Source organism: Budorcas taxicolor, chromosome 15, assembly GCF_023091745.1.
Source record: "Budorcas taxicolor isolate Tak-1 chromosome 15, Takin1.1, whole genome shotgun sequence".
NCBI lineage: Eukaryota > Metazoa > Chordata > Mammalia > Artiodactyla > Bovidae > Budorcas > Budorcas taxicolor.
In genome coordinates this window covers 80,101,413-80,107,840 of record NC_068924.1, presented here as the reverse complement: position 1 = coordinate 80,107,840, position 6,428 = coordinate 80,101,413, and positions in this window count along the sequence as shown.

The following is a 6,428-nucleotide window of genomic DNA, read 5'->3' as shown; positions in this document are numbered from 1 at the left end:
CCTTATGGCAGAAAGTGAAGAGGAACTAAAAAGCCTCTTGATGAAAGTGAAAGAGGAGAGTGAAAAACTTGACTTAAAGCTCAACATTCAGAAAACGAAGATCATGGCATCTGGTCCCATCACTTCATGGGAAATAGATGGGGAAAGAGTGGAAACAGTGCCAGACTTTATTTTGGGGGGCTCCAAAATCCCTGCAGATGGTGACTGCAGCCATGAAATTAAAAGACGCTTACGCCTTGGAAGAAAAGTTATGACCAACCTAGATAGTATATTCAAAAGCAGAGACATTACTTTGCCGACTAAGGTCCGCCTAGTCAAGGCTATGGTTTTTCCAGTGGTCATGTATGGATGTGAGAGTTGGACTGTGAAGAAGGCTGAGTGCCAAAGAATTGATGCATTTGAACTGTGGTGTTGGAGAAGCCTCTTGAGGGTCCCTTGGACTGCAAGGAGATCCAACCAGTCCATTCTGAAGGAGACCAACCCTGGGATTTCTTTGGAAGGACTGATGCTAAAGCTGAGACTCCAGTACTTTGGCCACCTCATGCGAAGAGTTGACTCATTGGAAAAGACTCTGATGCTGGGAGGGATTGGGGACAGGAGGAGAAGGGGACGACCCAGGATGAGATGGTTGGATGACATCACTGACTTGATGGACATGAGTCTGAGTGAACTCCGGGAGTTGGTGACGGACAGGGAGTCCTGGCGTGCTGCGATTCATGGGGTTACAAAGAGTCGGACACGACTGAGCGACTGAACTGAACTGAACTGAACTGACATATGTAAGAAGAGTGGCTGATCTGGCAGGAAATGAAGTCTTACCTTAGATATATTTGTCACGAATAGTTTTTAGACATTCAGTGACTATGCCAAAAAGGGATTTGCAAAACCTCTATAACGCATGATTTGGGGACATACAAAGCTAAATATTTAGACTAAGTTTAGATGAGATCAGGAGATAAAGAGGCTAGCAGAGGTGTGTGTGTTCAGGTAGGGACAGGTGAGTGGCTGTTAGGATGCTGGCGAGGTGTTACGGTCTCCAGGGCCTGAAGTAGCCTGCGGGAAGACAAACTGTTTGCAACAGTTGGTGCTGGTACTCCTTTGGTGGTCCAGTGGTTAGGAATCTGCCTGCCAACGCAGGGAACATGCGTTTGATCCCTGGTCTGGAAGATCCCACATGCCCTGGAGCAACTAAGCCCGTGTGCCACCACTACTGATCCCATGCTCCAGAACTCTCACGCTGCAACTGCTGAGCCTGCGTGTCACAACTGCTGCAGTCCATGCTCCCTCGAGCCTGTGGTCCACAACAGGAGAAGCCCGCACATCACAGTGGAGAGTAGTCCCCACTAACCACGACTGGAGGAAACCCACACACAGCAACAAAGACCCAGCTCCACCAAAGCAAATAGATACACTTTTTTAAAGATTAAAAGGTTAATGCTTTTACCTGTTTTAAGTATTTTTATTATTAATGCTGGGAATCATTCTTAAATTTTTAAACACATCCCACATCGGCTACTCATCCCATGGAGACAAGATAAGCCTCGGTTGCCAAGAACTTATGTCGGACTGCCCCTATTTTTACTCTGTGAAAACAGGTGCTTCTTCAGGAGAGGGAGGAAGGTGGGAAGGTCCCTGGTAACCTATCTCCACTCCCCTTTCAAAAGACTCTAAAAGGACGTATCAGAGATAGTCCACTGTCTTCTCCCCATATTCCCAAGCTGAAGCCCTCCCTGAAGGTAAAATAAAAGATTGTTCACTAGTTCTTGGGAAGACTCATATGTAAAGCCCAAGACTCAGGTACTATTTCAGGTACTATTTCGTATCCACAGTAAAGTAGGATTGGCCCAGGTTCATCTGACTGTAAGGGCAGTGGAATAAGGTAAATACAAAGGAGCTGGTATGATGTGGAGGGTGGGACCAGCCTGGGGGGAGGAGTGCAGAGAAAGAAGGCCAGGTGGAGAGGGGGTCGAGGTGGTGAACTGAACACCAATAATTACCTAAGATAATGGGGAAAATAAAAGGAGACAAAGACCATCATCTGTCCCCAAAACAGCACCATTGGGTCTGAAATTTTGATCAGAAACCCCAGACTGGAGCAGACTGTTGTGGAGACAGGAGCTGTGAAAGCAAAAACAAGTTCACGTTTGGCATGACAGAAGTAAGTGGTTGGGTGGGAGATGGCCTAGGATGTCTAGTGAGGCCCTGTCTCTCCTCCATCCTCACAGCCCGATTTCTCCTAAGCAGCATTTATCTGTAGGTGAAAGGAACGGCTGTCAGCACTGGAGTAGAGACGCAGATCTTGCCCAACAGACAGCCGACGGTGGCAAGCGGGGAGCAGCACGAAGACTTAGAGACAAGTGCCCCGTGCTCTACGTGTGGACATGCATGCTCGGAGGCCAGCTGTGATGGACAAACACACCGACCGTTCTCAAACACGTAAGCAGAAAACCGGAAATCACGAAAAACTCGAGTTATAACGGTGTGGTGTAAATCCAACTTAAACAAAATTTACTCCATCTGTTGCTTTCTGCAGAAAGGGTCCTGAATTCTCCCCCTTTGATTGTGGACTTACTAATCACTCTTTGCACGTCTGTATATTCCATAGCTGTCTTGTGCTGTTAGGAAGATTTCATAACCCATCTTGTGGGGAGGACTCTGTGCTCATCAAATGTTCAAGTTCTTTTTTCTCCTTCAGATACTGATGTTATTACCTTGCTTTCAGTTTAACATTTGTCAAGTGCCTCTGTTTTCCATCCTTTTAACCCTCACATGTTGCTTGTTGCAGATGCGTGGATTGAATGTTTTTCTGCCTTCCCCTCCCTCATTTATGGGTCGAAGCCCTAACCTCCAGGGTGATGATTTTTGGATGTTTAGTTGAGGTCATGAGGGTGGAGTCCCCATGATGGGATTGGTGTCCTTCTCAGCAGAAAAAAAGAGATCAGAGCCCTCTCGCCGTCTTCCTCTTTCTCTTCCGCGTGAGGACATAGTGAGATGGCGTTCAGCAGCAAGCCAAGAGAAAAGGCTCAGCATGAATCTACCTTGCTGGTACCTTGACCTTGGGCTTTTCAGACTCAAGAACAGTGAGAAATAAATTTCTGTTGTTTAGGCTGCCCAGCCTATGGGATTCTGCAACCTGAGCAGACTAATATGTGCTTCTTGGACTTTGTTTTTCACTCAATATATAAGAGACCTGCATTTTTAGTAGGAAAATTAATTCATCTATTTTAACTGTGATTATTGATAATTATGGGGCTTCCCCGGTGGCTCAAACAGTAAAGAATCTCCCTGCAATGCAGGAGAGCCAGGTTCGATCCCTGGGTCATGAAGATCCCCTGGAGAAGGAAATGGCTACCCACTCCAGTATTCTTGCCTGGAGAATTCCACGGTCAGAGGAGCCTGGTGGGCTACAGCCCAAGGGCCACAAAGAGTTGGACCCAGCTGAGCAACTAACACACACTAAAATACATGCATTGATAATTATATGCTTAGTTTTGCCATATTAAAAAAAAAAAAACCCTCCATTTCCCACTTTTTTGTTGTTGTTTATTTCAGGCACATGATCGGTTTTCAAATCACTGTCTTAATTGGAGCTTTTGAGCCTAAATCTTTGAATAAATATTATTCTCTGGATTTAAGACCTGCCTGAGGCATCATTTTGAAACAGACAGATCTATTTGCTTTCTCTTCTTTCACCTCTCATGTTTTCTGAATATTGATTGCCAGAATACAGTTGTTTTCATATAGCACTAACTTCCTGGTTCATTTATTTATTTTTTTAATCTGAGACTTCTATACCCTTCGAAATCCAAAACGATCTCTTTCCTTTTTTTCTCAGTGTGTGCTTTCATTCAGTCAGTATAACATTCAGCCAGGTCTTAGGAGTTTAATAATCTGAGTGGACTGATTTATACTATGCTATGAGTGACAAACCTACCATAGCCTTCTAGGTGGTTTGAAATTTTTACAAAAAGCTTGTTAACTGGTATAATTCTTTAATTGCTGGAACCTCATCCTTTAAGCTCATACCAAATGTGAACGGTAAATTCTGTAGAGGTTTACTATTTTTTATAGAGAGATGTGCTAAGTCATTTTAGACGTGTCTGACTCCTTGAGACCCTAAGGACCATATCCCACCAGGCTCCTCTGTCCATGGGATTCTCCAGGCAAGAATACTGGAGTGGGTTGCCGTGCCCTCCTCCAGGGGATCTTCCCTACTCACATGTCTCTCCTCTCCTGCATTGGCAGGCTGGCTTTTTACCACTAGTGCCACCTGGGAAGCCTTTCATAGAGAGATGGGAATTGGCTAATCTCTCAAAGGCAATTCAGTTAAGATTTCTTTTTTAAGCAGTAGTTGCAATGTCCACAATGACCCACGTTGCAATGTCAGGGAAAAAGCCAAAAGAGGCCATTGCTATGTCTGTGCTGTTCCTGAAGTGTCTACTATTTTTTGTAGATCAGGGATTCTGAGTGGATAATACAAGTTTTTAGTTAGAAACGGCTCGTGCCTGGAACGAGTTCTCTCCTTCATCTAGGATTTCCCATCACTTTTTTTTTAAATCTGGTGCATTCATACTCAATCTTCAGTCCTCACCGTAGTTATTACTTCTTCCCAGAATTCTCCTGATATCAGATCTTACTCCTGGCACAAGCACATTGGGCTGAACAACCAACCAGGTGTGCTGGCCAGCACCATGCTTCGCGGATGACTAATGAAGTGTAGAAGAAGGAGTCACAGCAGCCATCCCCTCTGTGAAGAGGTCCAAAGTCCCCCAGGCTCCACTCTCTGGTTTCCATTTCCCACGTGGCCATTCCAGACAGTTATTAATAACTGCACGGACAGGTCACGTGAGCCTCAGGAAGCCATCTGTCTGGGATTTCACCACTTCTTCTTAAACTTTTTCTTTTATATTGAGATATAGCCGATTAACAAACAATGTTGTGATAGTTTCAGATAAACATGGAAGGGACTCAGCCATACATGTACATGGATCCATTCTCCCCCAAGCTCCCCTCTCATCCAGCCTGCCACATATATTGAATAGAGTTCCCTGTGCCATACAGTAGGTCCTTGTTGGTTAACCATTATGAATATAGCAGTGTGTACATGTCCATCCCAAACTCCCTAACTATCTTTTATGACAACTTTGTATGTGGAATCTAAAAAGAAATGATACAAATGGACGTAATTACAACACAGAGACAAAACAGACTCATAGACGTAGAGAATGAGCTTATGGCTGCAGGGGTCGGGGAAGGAGTACGGTGATGGGGGAAGAAATTTCACGTTGCTTGCCTGGAGAATCCCCTGGATGGAGGAGCCTGGTGGGCTGCAGTCCATGGGGTCGCTAAGAGTCAGACACGACTGAACAACTTCACTTTCACTTTTCACTTTCATGCACTGGGGAAGGGCATGGCAACCCACTCCAGTGTTCTTGCCTGGAGAATCCCAGGGACGGGGGAGCCTTGTGGGCTGCCGTCTATGGGGTCTCACAGAGTCGGACACGACTGAAGTGACTTAGCAGTCAAAATGATGACCCTGACTTCCAGTTCTCTGGTGTAGCTCTGCCTCATAAAGCCCTAAACAGCAGATGTGTTTACACTAAACAATCCATACAGACCAGGTATAGTCGACTGACGACTGAGAAAAGTCCCTTATTTGTCTTGCAGACAATGAGTCCATCAGTTGAGGCTGATAAGGAGTTCCGATTCTCAGGAGTAAATGTGGCCTATGCTTCCCAGGCTCACATGCACCTGCGTGTGCACAGTCCCTCGGTCGTGTCCAGCGCTCTGCAACCCCGGGGACTGTAGCCCGCCGGGCTCCTCCGTTCGTGAGATTGCCAGGCAAGAAGACTGGAGTGGGTTGCCATTTCCTCCACCAGGGGATCTTCCTGACACAGGGATCGAACCTGCATCTCCTGCTTCTATGTCCTGCATTGGCAGGTAGATTCTTTACTGCCGAACCGCCTGGGAAGCCCTCCTAGTCACGTACTTACTGGTACCTCCTTCCTTCCCAACAGCTCACAATACATTTTGAAAGACTCTGTCACTGTTTCCAAAAGTAGGGTCTGGCTGCTCACTGCTCAAAAGCCAATAAAGAAGCCAAGTTGGGGGAAAGGAGAGCTTGCTGTAATTTGGATGCAGGCAACTGGGGGGGGGGCGTGGGGGAGGGGGTGGGCTCCTGTCTAAATGCTGATTCTGCCCCAGGGACAGTCGGCAGCAGGAGCGTTTATAGATTGGGGAGGGGGGCGGGGGGGCTACATGAGACGCAGTGCAGCCAGCCCAACAGTCACCTTGAGGTTGCTCATCAGGGGTCTGCCCATCACCACCTCGGTTGTTTTAAGTACAGTTAATCTTCAGTTCCAGGGCCAGTTTATTCCCATTTCTTTGAGACCAATTCTCAGAACTGTGGCAGCTTATTTCATGGCCAC